Raw genomic sequence first — 20,708 nt, 5'->3', positions numbered from 1 at the left:
CCCATATACCCCTTACCCCGACACGTGCGTAGCCTCCCCCATTATCAACATCCCCCACCAGATTGGAACATTTGTTACAGCTGATGATTCTACATTGACACATCATAATCGCCCAAAGTCCATAGTTTACATTATGGTTCACTCATGGTGTTGCACATTCTCTGGCATTGGACCAATGTACTGTGACATGTATAATCGTTATACTATCATTTGGATTATTTTCACTGCTCTAAAAATCCTCTGTGCTCCAACTGTTCACCCTCTACCCTACCCGCCCCTTGGCAACCACGGATCTTTTTACTGTCTCCATAGTTTTGCCTTTTCCAGAATGTCATATAGTTGGAATCACACAGTATGTAGGCTTTTCAGGTTGACTTCTTTCACTTCGTAATATGCATTTAAGTTTCCTCCACGTCTTAACAACTCATTTCTTTTTAGTGGTGAATAATATTCTATTATCTCAATGTATTACAGTTTATTTATCTATTACCCTGCTGAAGTCATCTTGTTTGCTTCCAAGTTTTAGCAATTATGAATAAAGCTCCCATAAACGTCTGTGTTCAGATTTTTGCGTGGACATAAGTTTTCATCTCTTTTGGGTAAATACCTGGGAGTGAGACTGCTGGATTATTTGGTAAGAATATGCTTAGTTTTGTAAGAAACCGTCAAACTGTCTTCCAAAGTGGCTGTACCGTTCTGCATTCCCATGAGTGATGATTGAGAGCTCCTGTTGCTCCACATCTTGTCAGCATTTGGTGCTGTCAGTGTTGTGGATTTTGGCCATTCTAATAGGTGTGTAGTGGTATCTCATCTTGTTTTAGTTTGCATTTCCCTGATGAAATATGATGGGGAACATCTTTACATATGCTTATTTGCATCTGTGTATCTTCTTTGGTGAGGTGTCTGTTAAGGTCTTTGGCCCATTTTTAAATTGAGTTGTTTTCCTATTGTTGTATTTTAAGAGTCTTTTATATATTTTGCATCATAGTCCTTTATCAGATGTATCTTTTGCAAATATTTTCTCCCAGTTTGTGGCTTCTCATTTCTTGACAGTGTCTTTCACAAAGCAGAAGTTTTTAATTTTACTGAAGTCTAGCTTGTTAATTATTTCTTTCATGGATCCTACCCTTGGTGTTGTATATAAAATGTCTTTGCCATACCCAAGGTTATCGAAGCTTTCTCTTATGCTGTCTTCTAGGAATTTTATAGATTTGCATTTTACATTTAGGTCTGCGATCCATTCTGAGTTTGTTTTTGTGAAGAGTGTAAAGTCTGTGTCTAGATTCATTTTTTTTGCGTGTGGATGTCCAGTTGTTCCAGGACCATTTGTTGAAAAGACTATCTTTGCTCCATTGTATTATCTTCACTCCTTTGTCAAAGATCAGTTGACTATATTTATGTGGGTCTATTTCTGGCTTTCTATTCAGTTCTTTTTTTTTTTCTCCTGTAAATTCCTCTCCTCTCTTCTGTAGCTTGCCCAGTGGAAAGCGTTGGCTTTATTTATGCTACTGAGTATGCTGTCCAGCTCCCATGTCAGTGTTTCAACATATACAATTTATTTCATGAAGGTTCATAACTTGAGACTTATCAAATTTCCACCCAAATTCAAGGTCCTTGGTAGAATACACAAGTGGCAATGTTGCTCTTCTTAAGAAATCAACATTCTAACAGGAAAAAATATCCTTGAGAGCATCTTGCTTCTACTTTTTCCCTCAAAGTCTATCTAAATTATATGTGGCAGGTAAGGGTTTTTCAGGAATGCTTAAAGAGAGAGACGGACTCTGTTTCTTTTTCTTTCTCTGGCTTTGTATTCCTTTCTATATTTTGTCTCCGTCTCTTTGACTCCCTGTCCTGCATTTGCAGTAATATTCCTCTCATGCAATAGTTGTATGTGTGGAATAATTTCCGTAATTTGTCCTGAAACTGTAAGACTTTCGGTTTACATTTTATATAAGCTGCAGTCAGTGTTCATATGAATTTCCAGTCGCTGTCGATGGAAATAATTTTAAAAAGACATACCTGGGAGTTGGGAAAAGAAAAAGAAGAAAAACCAGGTGGCAAAGCAGGAGCAGGAGTGTTTGTTGCATAGCCCTGGGGAAGAGCCAGGAAGCGAGCCAACGTACACCTGAGCCAGAGGCAGCCGGGCGAGGTGAGAGAAACTGCTGGAGCTGGCCCTGGGGTACTTCAACCTTCGGGCATGTTTCTAGCCTGAAAGTATCATGGGGGCACTAAGGCTGAACAACCTAGAGCATAGGTAGGAAATCTGAGAAATACCAATTCAGTCACAGGGAAAGCTAAATAATTTACAGAAAGTTTACTCAAAGACTTTTAATCTCAAGATTCAGATAACTATGGATACCGCTGGTGGCCTACTCACTACTAGGCTCTTTTTCATCCTTACTACACAGAACCTTCTCTTTGATCAAGGTGGCAATGCATTAGCTGAAAAACCTCATCACCCAGACTCCTTTGCAGTTAGGGGTGATGTGACTAATTCTGGCCAGTGGATGTAGGTAGAAGTTGCTGAGTGGGGGCTTCATGGAAAGTACCTTAGAAAGGTCTAACTAATCTGCAAGCTCCTTTTGCCTCTCTCCCCTCCTATCTGAAACAGAGTGTGGCCACTGGAGCTGTTGTGGCCATTTTGTAAAAGTGGTGAGACCTTGAGGTTAGAAGACATGAGCTAAGGCTTGTGCAGAAAAAGATAGAAGGCCAGGACACCGATGACATCGTGGAGACACAATATCAACCAGGGAATGCCTTCCTTTTTACTTTATTGGGTCTCTGTCACAGATTAATGTAATTTCTAATGGACAGAGATTCTTCACCTCTTAGGCCATCTTGAGATATGGGAAGGAGAAACCCCTCATTCTGTGTCATAAAATCGTAAAGGCATTTAACCTTGAATAAAGCATCAGACACTGGAAAGTTAATCTTTTTCTTTCCGATTAGAACTCTCTATTTTTCTTTCAGATCATAAAAAGTAATGAATACTTGTTATAAAGAAGAAATTCAAACAAAACTAAAATGTACAAAATGAAAAGCAAGAATATCTTCTAATTCCACCCTCCAGAGTAACCACTGTTAACTGGGTTTTGTATATTTCGAAAAACTTTTCCTTTTTGTGTGTACACATATAAAAATATAAAATAAGTTAAAAATTATTTTTGACAAGCATGCTTCTGCAAGGAAAATAAATTTATAAGCATCTTGGGGGAGATCCTGATGTTGAAAAACAATTGTGACAATTAAATAAAATTAACTGTACTGTAACTATTATTACTATGTTAAGATATGTAAAATGTCATTGATAATCTCATTTCCCTAAGTAATGATTTCAAACCCAAGTTCTTCAGTGTCAGCAGATAACCTGACCTACTCTTCCACAGAGAAAATAGAGCTTACCAGGTGAAGTGCTTTCCAGTTGCCGTCCTCCCCTCCACCCATGTGCATACCCCATCTTCCCTCCTTCCCTTTGGTCTGAGTAGACACGTGCCTTTCACGTGTACACTGATTCCTTCCCTCCCATCTCCTGTAGAACTTGCACCATTCCTTATTCTCTCTCCCCTGGGTCTTCACCCTCTCCTTCTCTGTTATTATTCCCCTCAACATATCCAAATGTTCAACTTTCCTTTATCTAAAGACATGAGCACAAAGATTTTCCCAGACCTTATGTTTACAACTAGCTATGGCTCTTTCTCCTTCTCATCACAGCATCACACTTGAGAGTGTGGGCTACAGTAGCAGTCTTCTCTTCCTTACTTTCATGGAAATCTAGCTTTGGTCTCCATCATTCAAATGATTTCCTAAGTGATCCATTCAGTGGGTATTATCTTGTTTTCACTTCAGCAGCATCTGGTTCTGTTGGCTACTCCCTCCTTAAATCATTCTTCCTTTGTATTCACAACACCACATACTTTTGTCTTCTACTTCTCCAGTCATCTCTTTAGGTTATTTTCAGGTTCTAGTGTTTTTAATCCTTATTATTTTTTGGCCCCAGAATTTCTATGTAGGAGTGCCTTCTTGACCTGGAAAAAGGAGGATAGTGGGTGAGTGCATAGGCAGATTGAAGCTGTGTTTGCATAGCACTTTACATACACTTGAGAAAACATCAGTTGCCATATCAAAGGCTGGGGGTGTGGCTAAGTGAGAGTAAAGGGGCCAAAGGGTCCCACTCTTTGTATCGTTATTGGACATCTAGCCTATTTCCAGTTTATCAACTACACGATAATGACAGCAAAATACATTGACAGAGTAAAAATCAGCCCAGGACTAGAAAAGTGAACACATGCCTAGGGTTGAGTAAGTAAATGAGTCCTAATAAGCAGACTGTAATAATAGACACATATATAGAATTAACTGCAAAAGCAACGGAAAACATTATTTCTCCTGAGATCTCACTGCAACTGTAGAATGCTGTAACGTCCCTTTCTTTTGAGTGATTATCACTTCTTTACCAATGACTCCCAAGTCTCTCTCTGTTTCTTCTGCCTTCTGAACAAAGACTACTGATACACAATTACTACTGTTGTCACTTCATGATAGCTTCCAATTCCAAAGCAGATCCCCATTTCTCCTAGTCCTTCCTCAAAAGTCATTAAGAGCGAGCCCTAACCCTACTAAAAGCTCCTCCCTAGTCCTCTGACCTAGCTGCCCAAGATTTCTCACAGTGTATGTTCTCCCTTGTTGCAGCAAGTTGAATAAACCTAACTCTGTTGGACTAAATTTGTGTACTTGGGGATTTTTATTGGATTGGCTTTACTGCCATAGTTCACATTCCTGATTCATATTCCAGCTACCTACTGGATATCTCCACTTGCATGTTTTACCAGTGACTTGAATAAAACGTGTCCAAAATTGAACTCATCATTTTCTTTTCCAAATCTGCTTGCTTCGTATTTCTCTTCTCTGGGCTAATGATTCCACTATCTAGTTTCTTAAATAAAAATTTTGGGAATCATTCTAGACTCTTTTCTCATTTTCATCTCACTAATCACCAGATTCTATTAGTTACACCCCTTAAATGCATCTCAAATATGTCTTTCTTCTTCATCCTCATCATCATGAGATTGGATCCTCATCATCATGATATTAGGTGTTCATCATTTCACACCTAAAGCTCCCCCTACCTCATTTCCAGTATTATCTTCTCCAGGAACTAGTGTTCTGTTATTATATGTGAGTAGTTTTTGTTAAATACATACAATTGTAGGGGAGGAAGACATTTCCTCTACTCACTGTGGGTTCTTCTGGCTGGAGAACGAATCAAATTCACATAAGACGGAATAACAGGAGAAAATTAAACAAAGCTTTATAACATGTACATGTGCGAGAGGCTCAGGCAAGCTGAGCAACTCGCCAAAATGGCTGAAGCCACCACCTTAAAAATCATCTTCAGCTAAAGACAAAGGAGGATGTTGGTGGTGGGGGGAGTCAATTACAGGAGGCTATCAGACAAGTACAGTAAAAAAAGATGCAGATTTATATCCTTGCCTTTGGCATTGTTAAGAGTTTCTAGAAATAAGGTCATCCCCCCTTCTTCCTGGTACAGAGAGGGAGACACCTTTACAGACGGAGATTTCCTTTACAATGTAAATGTCTCCTAACAAAGGGCAAGAAAATTCTACTTTTCAGTTGCTTTCCTGTCTGCAGTTTATTAAAAGTAACCAGCCCCAAATAATCCTCATGCCAAACAGACATATCTTGGGGTGGTCAATTCCAGGCCACCACACAATTGTCATTAAGCTCTCTAGCCATGTGGGTTAAAATCCTACTATGTTGAAGGCTAGTGTCTTACTTGGGTCAGTCACACAAGGAAGAAATATAACTCTAATTAGAAACAAATGAACAAAGAAAGATGGAATGCCTCAATGGGCAGCCTACTGGAAATCGGGCTCACTGGTATTTGCCCATGAAGGTGTTGAGAGTCTAGTAGGAGTGGTGGCTTGTAATTCTTTTATAAAGCCAGAACTGGACCTGGAGGTAGTTATGACAATTCTTGGGTCTCCTGTGAAAGTGTCTCAGATGGTGTGTGTGGCAGAACAGTACCTGTGAGATTCAGGAGTAAGCCTCCTAGGGAACTATATGAAACCTGTAAGTGACAAGTCTGTCCAGTCATGATTCTATTCTTCATGTTGAATTCCCTTTTATTCTACCTTAGAATAAAATGAATTCTCTTCAAAGGTTCCCCAAACTTCTTTGCTTAGAGTATAAGGAAAAGAGTTTGTATCTATTTCTAAGCCAGGCTATAAAGGCGATCTCAATACCTGGGGAGAAAGAAGGAAGGAACATGAGGAACCACTTGGTTAGTCTTAGGAGATTTTACTTCCAAAGCTAAATCTTGGAGATTTTGGGTTTTGTTAAGTTAAAGGTGTGGGATTCTCTGATTAAAATCTTTCGATGAACCCCTTTACATTTCATCAGGGTAAAGCAAGTCCTTAGCCTAGCTTATAAGGACTTTAATATTCTACTCCCAGCCTATTTTTTTTTGCTGTTCCATTCTTCTTCTCTCTCTCACACATGCACAGACACACACACACACACACACACATACACACACACACACACACTCCAGCCATCTAAAAATATTGAGGTCTCACAAGAGCACGCTTCCCTCTCTCTCTGCCTAATTTTTCCCAGCTTCACTGCTGTACTTTTATTTCTTATCACAAACTTTCTTGCAAGTGGTGAGATACATGTCTACTGACAGCTCGAGAGCATTACACTTTTTAACTTCTATTCTCAGATAGGGACTGACTTTTGTACTTTCAGTTACAGAACTCAGAGGCAATGTCTTTGGTTGGTTTGGGTTGGGTCAAATGCCCACTTTGGACCAACCATTTAAACTAAGGGGGTGTAAGATCAAGTAGAACATGGCAGAGCCCACTTGAACCAAATGGTAGAGTAGGGGGAGGAGTATTATTCAGATGTTAGCGGGAGGTTACTTTTGCCAGAAGGGGAGGATTCTGGACAGGCAATAATCTGAGTTCTCTATTCTCTTCTGCTCTGTGAAATAAGGCTGTATTTTGCTTGTCTTGTACCCCTAAAACCTAGCATAAAGTATATGATATGTCTACTGGATGCTTCTGCCAATAAGTGTTTTCATTCAGAAAAGGAGAAGTGCTCTGAAGAGGACTAGAGAGGGGTAGAGAAGTACACGAAAGAGTTGAGTTATCGTTCTGAGACAGGAGTGGCCATTGCCTGTTTGAGGGGGCATTGAGAAGATAAGGTTAATATAGGGGTAATTCCTATGGTGTTCCTTTTTGTGGCCAACTATATATTGGATGAGGAATCAGAGGGCTTTTTGCAGATCAAATTATCTCTTCAGCTTTAGTTTCCGACTATTTCAGGTCATCTGGTAGTTGATTATTGGTCTGTTGTTGTGTTCTACTCTCCATCCCCTGCCTTCCAGGACACATTCTTTATTCTTTCTTGGCATTTCACTCAGTGTTTGTTCAATAAGTGCTATACAACAGCAAGGTAGCATCCGTGTTTCTATTGGTATACTTTGATTTTAAAAACATCCCAGGTAGTTAATACTAAGTTTTTAGAGCAGACCATATAGGTGTGTTTCTATCTTGCAAGATCTAGAAGGTTAATTTCAAGTTGGATAAACTTTTTCAATTTCTCACTAATGAGTTCAATCCTTTTTTAAACCGATGAACTTTTCATGTTTCTTGGTTTCTGTGAGTTCATGCTGAGTTAAAAGAAATTTCATGCCACCATTCATTCAACCATTTTACTTTTCCATTTTTATTTAATGTAGCAGAAAAAGCACAGAATTTTTCAATCATGAAAAACTGAAACATCAAAGGATATTTGATGTCCATGCTTTCAATTTCATGATTTTAGGAGAAACTCTTCCCTAATGAAAATGGCCCATTCTGGGCTCCCTGAAAATGTAGCAATGGAACAACTTCCACATTCAAGCAGCTGCTACTTTCCATTTGTAAATTTATATTCAACATTCTAATTTGGTATTGAAAAGATGGTTTAGGGGTATCATGATCTACCAATGTTTATCTTTGCTGAAAAGAAAGCTGAGGACTTCCTGGTTGGAATTACCAAATATGTAACGAAAGCAATTGCTTCCAGGAAAAGGCTCCCAGAGGCCCTCTCTTGAGACGAAGAAAAGCAAAAGCTGTTGGAGAAGGTGTTCTCTACGATAAATGCCTTTAAATAGGAGAAAAAATAGAGAAGATCATGACTTTACCCTTTCTGCTAAGTTGTCTGTTTTCAACTTGGAATCAACTCCATACTGGGAGTTGTATGATCTCTTTTTTAGGGCAGACAAGCTGGGTTTCCCAGAATCCTCTTCCTTCTTCTAACCCTGAGGCTGGGTTAGAGTCTGACAACGAGAGGAGGCTGAAAAGTGGGAGAGGAGAGCCCATTATTCTCTCAGGAGGCGCTGAGGGAAGATGAAGATGTGCAGTTTGAAAGACCTTCTTGGTGAGCTTCTTGTAAGACATTCAAGACTGTGCTATAGGCTCAGGTTTTTAGCAACGAATTTCCTGAGTTTCAGTCTCCCAGCCCTTCCAGCTACTCTAATTCCTTGTATTAAACCCTCCATACTTTAAATGCATAGAGCGTCAACTCTTTTCCAGACTTGATTTTTTTTCCCTTCTTCTTCTTCTTCTCCCCAAATCCCCCCAGTGCATAGTTGTATATTCCAGTTGTGAGTGCCTCTGGTTTTGCTATGTGGGACACCCCTCAGCATGGCCTGATGAGCAGTGCCATGTCCGCACTCAGGATCCAAACTGGTGAAACCCTGGGCCGCTGAAGCAGAGCGCGCAAACTTAACCACTCAGCCATGGGGCCGGCCCCAAGTCTTGATCTTGACTGATACCCCCTTCATGCTAGTTACCTCAATTTTGCTTGAATATCAGGCTTCTCCACTTCCCCAACATTTGTCCACATGGGTGTTAGAATTCTCCAGGACAATGGCAGAATTTAGAGGAGGTTCAAGAGCCAATACCTAAAGTTTCTCAAGAAAGTAAAAACATGAACAGGAAATTGGGGCATGGCAGCTTGAGGAGGACGAGAGGTGATGTGGGGCTATAGAGTAAATATTTTTATGTTTCTATATGCTTAAGGCCTTTCTGAGCAAAGAAATCTGGGATCTGAATAAAAAGACAAGTCTTGGTATCTAAAGGGTGATTAGATAGTGAGAGACCATCCTGAGAGGTGTACTTCCCCCGAGGTAAATGCTTACACTTCAGAAGAATGAAACCCAGGACCATGGAGACATTCCAGGGATGTGAACTTGGAGATGCTTGGCCTTCTCCTGGAGACATTTATTTATATTCCAAGAGACCAGAATTCAGGATCCTTCCCTTCTCTTCCCAAGGAGAATTTTTTCTTTCTTTCTTTTTTTGGTGAGGAAGATTGGCCGTGAGCTAAGTTTTGTTGCCAATCTTCCTCTTTTTGCTTGAGGAAGACTGCCCCTGATCTAACATCTGTGCCAATCTTCCTCTATATTGTATGTGGAACACTGCCACAGTGTGGATTGACAAGTGGTGTGTAGGTCTGTGCCCAGGATCTGAACCCGCAAACCCCAGGCTGCTGAAGCGGAATGCTACTTAATCGCTACACCACCAGGCCAACCCCCAAGGAGGATTTTTTTACATTAGGGAGAAAAGTTTTCTGTCTCTCAGGAGGGAAGTGGGGACAGGTGTCTTTATCCTAGAGAAACTCACAGATGCATATGTTTTGGGTTCCTTGCCTCTGTGCTACAGATCTTGGCACAGCTAAGGTGACACCTGGTTTGCATTGTATAGCCTCGGAAGGGAAGAATTGAGACAGAGGAGAAGTGATGTGGTTATTGATGCAAGTAATAATAACTGCTCCAGGAAACTCGTGTCTACTTTCAGGATAATATAAATAAATATAGATACCAAAAACTTATCAGGTGCTGGAATCCGATGGTTTGAGCTTCAAGGGTGGCGATGAGAGATTTTGAAGAATCAATGAGAATGACCTAGAGAAAGCTCCAAGGAAGTTGTCAAGGCTGATCCCAGGGACTGTGGAGCATGATGGGGATGGGCAGCCTCCCCTTGAGGGCTGCGAGAGAACTTTGTGCCATCACCTTCAGCTCCAATGGAAGAAGTCTTATTGAATGAGAGGCTTCAGACTTCAAATGGACTTTAGCCTCACATTTATGGGGAGGCAGTATGCATAGTGGTAACGATTATGCAATTTGGATTACAAATGCAACTCCACCCATCATTCATTTAGGCAATGTTTATTGAGCATCTATTCTGTACACGGCTATTCTGCTGGGTGCAGGGAGAGGGATGATCTCTGCCCTCATGCAATTTACAGTCTAGTGCAAAACCCAGATAGACCATGGGCATACTTCAGAGATATTGTAGGTTCAGTTCCAGACCACTGCAATAAAGTCAATTTCGCAATAAGGTGAGTCATACAAATCTTTTGGTTTCCCAGTGCGTATAAAAGTTATGTTTACACTACACTATAGTCTGTTAAGTGTGCAATAGCCTTATGTCTAAAAACCAAAGTTTATGCCATAATTAAAAAATACTTTAGGGGCTGGCTCCGTGGCCGAGCGGTTAAGTTCGTGCACTCCGCTGTGGTGGCCCAGGGTTTGGATCCTGGGCGCAGACATGGCACTGCTCGTCAGGCTACATTGAGGTGGTGTCCCACATCCCACAACTAGAAGGACCTGCAACTAAGATATACAACTGTGTACGGGGGTGGGGGGGTGGGGGTGGGGAGATAAAGCAGAAAAAAAAAAAGATTGGCAACAGTTGTTAGCCCAGGTGCCAAAAAAAAAAACAACAACAAAAAACTTTATTGCTGAAAATACCAACCACTCTATGAGCTCTCCACAAGTCATAATCTTTTTGTTGGTGGAGGGTCTTGTAAAAGAGGCAATTGCCTGCAAAGAGCAATAAAGCAAAGCACAATAAAACAGGGCAGGCCTGTAGAAGTAAAAAGAGGAATAAGTATATGCTTACAAACTATGATCAACGTGATGAAGGAAAAGAAGAGGGTGTTGTGAGAGAAAATCAAGATGACCAACTTTAGACTGGATGGCCAGGGAAGGCTTCTCTGAGAAGGTGACAGTTGAGCTAAGAATTGAAGGATGGAAAGGAGCTGGCTACATGGAAAGGGGGGCGTGAGCTTCCCAGACACTAGCTCAATATGAAATGCGGCCCCTCAGAGGAGTGTCTGAGCGAGGCATTTAACAATGGGGGCATTTCTACACAGTTTGTTGTTGGCTCTGTTTCACCATCTATGTAAAGTGGATAATGACACTTACCTCCCAGGCAGGAAGCTCTGCTGACCAAGTGAGATTGGTCTAGAAGTAGCCATCTTCCCCCAAATTCATGATCCAGATAAATTCTCTTCCTTATCTGAAGCCGAGTGAACATCTTACCTCAGGAGGGGAGTGCGCTGTTGGGGAAGTTTGTTTGGAGGTGAGGGACACAGCCGCAGATGAGTCCTACTGCCATCCGAGATCTTGCTTTCTGATAATGCCTTTTTCCTTCGGAAGAAAATTTTGAAGATAAGATTTTCAGCTTTCATACAAATGCCAGTGAGAGAGAATTTCCAAAGGCTGGAGGCTCTTCTCCAGGTCTCTCATTGTGCAGACGACTATCAATCTCCCTGATGCCTAAGGCTGCTTTGACTTGGTCTTCTGGGCTATCTCCTTTCACATGTCTGGCTTCCAGGAAAGCAGATGGGCAAGCACAATCTGGGGAGGCTTGGAATGGGAAAGGGGGAGTTAGGGACGACAGTAGAGGGATGGAGTTGTGGGACCCTCTTCATCTCTGCATTTATTTCTAGATCTCTTTCACTTGAGTTGCTATGCTCATAATGTATACAAATATTGAATCACTATGATGTATACCTGAAACTAATAGGATATTGTACATCAATTATACTTTTAGAAAAAAAAATAGTTCCTGTGAATGCATTTCTTTTCCCTACAATGAGGCAGATGTGCAGTGGGATTGGGGACTACAGCAATTAATTTTAAGAGTCTAGGCAAGGCTGGAATCAGGGGGAATTCCTGCTATGATGTATACATTGATGAATCAGGAAGCAACGTGGCATTCTTAATGGCGTCTCAACTATGATAGTGCGGGCTGTACCTTATTGGAGTCGTATGTCCCTGGGAAGTGTATTTGTTTCTTGTTTTGCTTAGATAAGTAATGTCCCTAATGATCATGATAGAATCCACTAATCTAACTTTGAAAAGATTAGACACTGGCTATTATGATTTCATTACTGATGGTTATTTTGATGAAGAAGGAACACTCAGCACAGGGAATGGGAGGCAATAATAACTTCCCTGACCAGAACCATTTATTTACTGAATGCTTATGCAAAGGAAAGACAAAAAAATTTACTAGATACACCTCACATTCTCTGGTAGTTTTCCCCTGCTTCTTCCCCTTATCTTGACTTGAGTCCTTGGAAATACAAATACATCACCTTTAAAATTGTATGTGCTTCCCAGAATTTAAAATTTTCCACTTCTTCAGAGAAGGAAGTAGAACTGTCCCCTTCTACATTCATTCTTTCTTGGTATCTGTCATTGTCAACGAAAGTCAGAGAAGACTAGATTGGAAGTCACACTGTGTGAGTTAGAGCCTTCCTCCAGCCACAACTCAGTCTTAGTATTTTAAGTGTCTTGGTGGATACTTACTCCCATTTCCCTCCTACATATAATCAATAGCTTCTTCCTGTGTGCCCCCATCAAACTTAGCCCATCATTCATTCAGGAAATATTTACTAAATCCTAACACTATGCCACTAATGTGATAGTCATCGGGTATACCCAATACTGTCTCTAACCTTCTCTCTCCCTCTCTCTTGTCTAGGGAAGAAGACAGACAAACAATACAAACAATTATTATAAAAGATGGTGTATTCCATTGTAGAGGAAATAAAGTATGGCTATTGTAGCACATAGCAAAAATAAATAACCTAGTTTGGGGAGTCATAGAAGGAAGTGATGTTTAAATTGAAATCAGAGTAAGGAGGTGGCTAGAATATGGAAGAGAAGTATGTGTCAGGCACATAGAATTGCTTAGGGGAAAGAAAGAATTAGCAGCAGACCTGTAAATGAAGTGGTTGCATCCATAGTTTCGAGGCCTTATATGTTAAATCTGTGCCAGATTTTCTAATGTTGTAATTTTATAATGTCATAATTTTCTAATGTTGTAAGAAAAGATGTCAGAAGCTGAGTTGAAGGTCCCACATCTCTCTTGCTTTGCCCGTGTCTTATGATTAGTTGTCTGCTTGAAATTAGTGGTGTTGATGTTCAGTAAGGTCTCTGATTCTTGTGCATCTGATTTGACAATCTGATACGGTAGCAATGAAAATGCGCCTCTCAGATCTGCTGCAGCAAACAGAGTTGGCTGATAGCCTCAGCTGTTCTTCTGGATCCATCATTGTGTTCACACTAAAATCACACTTCCCCAAAAGACGTCTGGTCAGTGATTGACTGAGCACAGTGCGGCTACTAATGCAGGCCATGCCTACAGGACACACGACTCCTCTTGTGGACAACTTTGCCTCAAAGACTTCCCGGAGAACCGGCCGAGAACTTCTTGGAAATGCACTGCAGTCTGAGTATTTTATACCTAATCCTCCCTACCCGTTCTTTCACAGATACCAGACCTGCATCATGGTCTGAAGGTTCTCCCTGCTGCCAGGTAAGCCAGCTAAGGGTGAGGAGAACATAAAGTGGGTAGAGAAGGAGGGCAAGAATGACTATTAATTGTGGTCCTGAGATCAACTGCAGTGATGGCAGCTGTAACTGATCTCTCTAATCTGCCATTTCAGTTTCCCCTTAGGAAGGGAGGTCCCTGGGAACCATAGAGGAGCTGCTCCTCAAACTTGCATGGACAAGTAGATCTGGCAGGTGTAATATGTATACTTTGGTGGCCATGAAAATGCACCACTTTATCTCCTGCTGTGGAGGGGAGCATAGTTGACTGGTGGCCTACTGTCCCATCTCTGATCTGTAACTGAGTTTACACCAAGGCACATCCTCTGGGCTGATCCTAGCCAGTCACCGAGTCCACTGGGACTAGTGGTGCAGGCTCATCCCTGTGGGATGTGGGATTCCTCTAAGGGCCAACTTTGCCTTGAGGCCTCCCCGTCAGCCTGGCTGAGACTTCCTCAGAATTGTCCTGCAGGCTGAAGCTCTTCCTACCTAGTCCTCTTTCCTTCTCCCTATCCTTTCAGAGGTGTTAGAGCTGTGCTGCAGTCTGCATCTCTCCCTGCTGACTCCGGCTTCCTCTCCATTATCCTTCACGGTCATTTCCCCAATAAATCTCTGGCATACATACTCCCATCTTGGATCTGCTTCTCTGTGGGCCAGATCTAACAGAGATCAACATGTTTGTGGAACTGAAAGGAGTAAGAACAATATGCTGAAGAGTGACAATGGGAGTGGAGAGGGTCAGGAGGACCAGATGGTGAGGGGTTTCATCTGCTATGTAAATCCTTTTGGCCACAGTTCTCAGGTCCGTGGAAAGCCACTGAAAGATTTTAAAAAGATGTGTGACAGGTTTTAGGAAAATTACTCTTATTCAGGGTGGAGAATGAATTGGAAGGGAGCAAGATGGGAGGCATATGCATGTTGTAGTCCCCCCGACAAGCAATGATGATGGCCTGGAGAGTAGTTCATTGTATCGACTCTCTTTGGCCTGGGAGATTGTGAACCACCTGAAGGTCAGGACTGAGTTTTCCTGGTCTGCCCTAGCACAGTGGTAGCTACTCAACAAATGTTTGCTGAGAATACTACATTTTTTCTCTCTGTAAAAATATATTTTAGCTTTTTTTTCTTTTTCTGTATGTGTGTTAGCCTAAAATTAATTGCTGTTCTCATACTGAGCTGTCAGCCTAAGCTGTGAGGCATTTTATTAAATTGTCTATGATCACTGTTCTTTGCAATTCTGATTAACTTTCCCACAGAATCTACCCTGTTTTGGTACCAGCTTGAGGAAAGAAATATTAGCTATTACTTTTTGTCTTAAAAGTCAGTTTCAATTTTGCTCTGTTAGGTACTTCCAGAAGTGATTTATTTGTATATTCAGCCATCCTTTTTGGTTTTAAGGACAAAATAAATGCTAAATTGGCAAGGAGAAGGATTTGGTAAGAAAATTTGTTAACGTGGCATTTATCCTCGTAAAAGATGCCTTTGAATACTTACACAAGCACAAGGATAGGCTTTTTGTATATCATCTCATCTCATCTCTTCTCATCTCATCTATCATATTCTACTTATCTATCTACTATCCCTTTAAAAATATGTAAGAGCTTCTGTTATTAATAATATCTACATTCATTTAAAAGTCTGGAAAATCATACTATGAGTAGCCAATGGAAATTTTTTCATTAAAAATGGAAGGACACTTAAAAACTCAGAATCCAGTGATTAAGGGTACTTGTACTATGCTCAGCATTTCCCCCTCTCATTGTGAACTTGTAATTTTGAACCAAAATTACACTCACTTCCCCATCGTCAGCCACTTCTTGACGTCCAGAAGTAAGTCCAGAGTAGCTCTCATTGTCTATTTTATATTTGTCGGTCAGATTTAAGCCGAATAGTCTGCTTCCATTGCTTATTCTATCTCCAGAGGCATCGAGTTGTCATAAGGGCATGTCAAGAATTCATTGGAATCTTGGCTCTTACCAGATTTTGACTTTAGGCAGAAAGCAGGCTTATGGTTGTCTTGTTTTGCTTATTGTGGCATCGTGTGCTTTAATTATGTTTCCCTAGCTTGACCTTTAGGTGTGCAAGGAACAGGACTATGCTCTCCTGTGTCCTAACTATGCCCTAAACAATGTTGAATGAAACAGAGATTCTCATTTCTCTTCGTACTTAGAATTGTTTCCACTTAGGAATTATTAATATTTTCATAGAATCATAGAATGTCAGAAATGGAACAGATCTTAGGCTCATTTTAGTCAATTTCTCATCTATAGATGACAAAACTGAGGCTCAGAGATGTCATATGGCTTGCCTAAAAGGTCACAGTTGTATTAGTGCAGTGTTTTCATCTGGACAGGGCTATCACTGCCAAAAAAACAACTCTTAAAGCTTAGTGGCTTATGAGAAACAATAAATCGTAGTCTATGTGGGTTCTTGGGAATGAGGTCATGTGTTGCATGCAGTCATTTAGAGATTCAGTGTTTCCACTGTCTTATAGGGTCTCAAAGACTGGATCCTCTGCATCTAGCCAGCAGACAAGGAAAGAGAGAGACAGTACGGAAAAGGCACACTTGCTCTCAAGTGCCGCAGACCCAAAGTGACAAATCACCTCTGCTCATATGTATTGGTGAGAATTAAACATATGGCCCCATCTAGATGCAAAAGAGGCTGGGAAATGTAGTTTAGCTGTGTATCCAGGAAGAAAGAACAGGTTTGGTGAACATCTAGCCAGGTTCTGCCATACTCAGTCTTTCCATACAGGAGTGACTTTCAAAGTGTCATCCCAGCAGCATCAGTCTCACCTAAAAACTTGTTAGAAACGCAGACTCTCAGGTCCCACCCAGACCGACAGAATCGGAAACTCAGGGTGATTCTTGTGATTTTGATGCCTGCTAAAGTTTGAGAACCACTGACATATTCTATTAGACATAGTTCCGTGGTTCTCAACTCTGGCTACACATTAGAGTCACCCGGGGAAACTGAAACCAAAATAAAACAAAACAAAATTGCCCTGGTCCTACCCTGATCAATTAAATCAGAATTTCTAGAAGAGGACCCAGGCATTTGTATTTTAGAATTAAAGTTCCCAGTTATTCTAAGTGTGGCCGGGGTCAGGAACTATTATCCTAGATGATGAAAAATACAGTTTATATTTCTCGTATTGTGTAGTTCAGCATGCAATTTATTCCCTGCGGAACCTCGGATAAGTCAGTTAACTCCTCCGAACTTCTGTTTTTCTCATCAGTAAAACGGAGCATAATCCTAGAATTTACTTTACTGAGCTGTGAAGATTACGAGAAATTGTATTTATAAAGTGCTTATATAACAGCTGGCACACAGTCAGTGCTCACACATAAAAAATAAAATTGTTATCACATTTTGATTGCTCTGTTGAGAGAACTATAGAGAGAAAATAGAGTTGTTAAATCAGAAGTCAGGAGAGTATTTATCATCTTCCCTTACTTTTTTAGGTTATTTTCTCTCTCTCTCTCTCCCTCTTTTATCTTTCACTTAGACTGAAAATTTGAGATTTGGACTTGGAATTATTCACCATTTGGGATTGTCCATATTTTTCTTTTCTTTCAGTGGCTACATTCCCATTGCTTCCTCTTAGATCTGTTTCAAGCACTGAATTTGGGCAGGACGTTGATCTAGCGTGTTAAGTGAAAACAAGGGAGTGGCTTCTCTCACCTTGAGGTCTGCTTGGCAACCACGTGGTTCTTGATTGGCAGCAGGACACTAGGGAGGCATGGTCATCATTGGTGAGTGACACCTCTGTAGTGTCTGGAAAAATATGTGGAGATGCTTGTCTCTCTGTATTTGGTGTGCTGTTGCAAAAGACAAAAGAAATTACGCCACGTGGTTGCACAGGTTTTCACATACATGCAGTTTGCTGATAACGGTGAAATTTTAGTAGAGTCTGGATCACCCAAAAAAATGCTCAGGAAGTTCATCCATCCACTGGGATCTTCTAGTGGGATAGCTTAAGCCTGTAGAATTTTCAAGCGAAATATTTCTTTGGCAGGGCAGAATAGCTAGCTCATTTGCCTTTATCTTAATGGAATTAAGATTAGATTCTGTCTCTACTTAGAATTAACTGTTTTTTCTGGTCTATATCTGCAGGATTAGCTAAAATATTAGATGAAAGCTTATATTGGTTAGTGAAACTCTCTTCAACTTGTTTTTGAAGTAACTGCACTGAAAAAAAATGCTTTGGATGACAGTTGGTGATGGATTAAACCTGGAAACAAGACAGAAATTGGTGCTACACCTGATAGAGAGTAGATGAATCATGTTAGGATTAATATTCTGACAGCAAAATGCTTCCATTTAAACTTCTGAATGGATATCGATGGTTTGGTCTATTCAGATATCCTGACGAGACTGAGTTAGGATCCTGGTAGGATGCTGGTTTGTGAGCAGCGTAATTTTCAAGGAAGTAATCACAAAGCTGGGTGTTGACAGCTCTCTCTATAATATTACATAAATCACTCAATTTCTCTGGGGATCTTCTTTTACTACCTGTAAAATACAGTTCCCCATGCTTTTCTCACATATATCTCGTTGTAGTTCTCACTCAAATACTTCATATTTCAAGGATTAGGAAAGAATTAGAAATATTTGTTGCCAAATTATAGTCATTCAGAGGGCACATAATTTTTCTCTAGAAAACTCTTTACTCTCTTTGCCTATTAGAAAAGTGAGGAAGTCTTAGACCAATTAGGTACTGGAAACAATGTGAAGCGTGAGTTCAGGGGAAGATGTGAACCAAGTCCCACTCCAGGAGTCAGACATTAGCGTTGTTATTCACTTGGCTTTGATCTTTTCTGTGAGCAAGGGGAAAATCTGACTTTTTCAGAAAGCCATTTTACTCTGTGGGTTCATTATTTTGGCTGACAAATGGAGAGGTAAATTGACAGTGACTTCCCAGCTAAGAATACTGTGTATATTTACCACCATAGGGAGCTGGAATTTTGTTGGTTAGCATGATGTCTTTTTAGCTTTCCTTACTAAGGTTTCCAACTGAAAAGAAAATCAAAATTCTATTCTCTCATTGAAAACCGTCTTGAAAGCTGGGGAGGTTCATGGTTGGCACTGGCTGTTCCTGTGGAGGACCTTGATGAGACAGTGTTAAACTCATCAAGCTGGCTTCAGGCATAACGGGGAAATTCTTCCACCATCAGCAAACACTGAGTCCACTGAGTGGACTGAGTAAAGGTCTTGGAGTCAGGCAGTGGGGGTGCGAAGCATCCTAGGGAGACAGAATAGTATTGTATGCAAAGGACTAACGGGCTATTCTTTGGGAATCGGGTAGGCCTGGGAGGGAATCCTGGCTCAGCACCCAGTATACATGCAACTTCGGGCAACTGACTTAACTTCTTAAGTCTAAATGAGCTCATCTGTAAAATGGGAGCATTATCATCTACCTTGTAGGTTTGTTGTGAGGATGACATTAGGTAATGTATTCCAAATATTTGGCAATGTCAAGGCCTGGCATGTAGCATGTGTTCACTCTTGTCAGTCAGCCCTCGTATTGGTCTTTCCTTTCTGGTCTTGTTTATAAATGACAATTAAAAATCCCTGGTGTTCACTGCTCTGGGCAAGAATTTTGGATTTTCATTTACATTTTCGTATAATTTCAAGTCACTGACCTCCCTCTACCTCCATATGTAGCAGGAGTCTTAACTTGGGTTTAGATACAGCACATGCTATAACTCAGTCATTTCTGGAAGAAAAGCTGGCAGCCTCTCGGGAGTCAGTTGCATGAGATTCTGAGTCAGAACTCATCTCAAAAGAAGTTAGAAATGAGTTGGCCAGGTTTGGTTCAAGCAGTGCCCAGGAGCCAAGGAGAGAGCTGATTCCGAGTATAGCACTATGTTAGACTCTCAGGCCTGAGGCTGTGCTCCTTAGCACCCCCGGACCCTGGCCCACTGCCCTTCCACAAACCTGAGGCCTGAGGTGGCTGTCACTGGGGGCTATGAATAAAATGCCCAAAGCAGTTTCATAAAAATATTGTTTGGACAATGAGGACACCAGATATAGGGTACCACTGGTTTGAGCAGTGCTGTCAGTAATGAGGAGTGGTGTCTGTGACTTTATAGTAATTCTCCAGTAATGGGTAATAGCATTGTTGGTAATAGCAGCAATGGGAGATGGCAATTTCAGCATAGACATTAGCACAATCAACATAAGGTATTGTGTCCCTTGGACAAAGTGATATTAGGCTTCTGCAGCAATGATGGCACCTTTTACAAGTTTTGGTGGTAGTGGTTTTGGTGGCTGCAGGGAATTAAAGAAAACCTCAGATTTTTTGCCACCCATTCCAAGAGGTAAAGTTTATTTCCCATTCCCTTGAATCTGCATTGTCTTGTGACTTTCCTTGATAAATGGAATGAGACAGAAACAATGCTGTGTAATTTCAGAGGTTGGACTTAAGGAGATCTGCAACATCAAATTTCACTGCTTGAACACTTCTTCTTGGAATCGAATCCCCATGCTTTGAGAAAGCCCAAGCAGCCACGTGGAGAGGAGGAACCAAGGCTCCTGGCTGACAGCCAGCACCAGTTGCCAGCCATGAGTGAGACCATTTTGGACCAGGCCATCCTAGTATCCCAGATGACACCATGTGCAGAAGAAGAACCATGTGGCCAAACCATGGATCAATGGAAGTAATAAATTCCTGATGTTTTAAGCCATGAAAATGTGGGTGGTTTGTTGCACAGCAATAGAATAGTGGCAATTTGCAGTGCAAGAGAGAGTACTCAAGAGCTGGGATAGAAAAGGAGGAAAATAGCAAACCTCATGAAAGAGTCAACACGACTAGTTAAGAGAGCTCAATTGAGATGCTTTCAGAGGACTTGCAGGATGTAAGGAAGAAACTTTTTTGAGGAAGAGGAGATGGGATTCCTCCTTTATGAGAAGGAGATAGTAGTACAGCCTCTTAGGGTTGTGGTGCAGATTAAGTGGGATCATGTATATGAAATAACTAGTTGCAAACTCGGGCATAAATACACTCTAC

At 41.0% G+C, this 20,708-nt stretch overlaps 1 long non-coding RNA gene across 1 annotated transcript in view; it reads left to right on the top strand.

The window, feature by feature from the left end:
• Window positions 1-20,359, top strand: part of LOC124236056 (uncharacterized) — a 113,959-nt gene extending 93,600 nt beyond the window's left edge. Inside the window, exon 3 of the long non-coding RNA XR_006887637.1 lies at window positions 20,113-20,359. This is a non-coding gene — a long non-coding RNA (uncharacterized LOC124236056). The remainder of the gene's footprint in view (window positions 1-20,112) is intronic.
• Window positions 20,360-20,708: the final 349 nt, after the last annotated feature.

This window comes from Equus quagga, chromosome 2, assembly GCF_021613505.1.
Source record: "Equus quagga isolate Etosha38 chromosome 2, UCLA_HA_Equagga_1.0, whole genome shotgun sequence".
NCBI classification, from domain to species: domain Eukaryota; kingdom Metazoa; phylum Chordata; class Mammalia; order Perissodactyla; family Equidae; genus Equus; species Equus quagga.
Note: the sequence above shows the minus strand (reverse complement) of the source record. Positions and strands in the feature narration are given on the sequence as shown.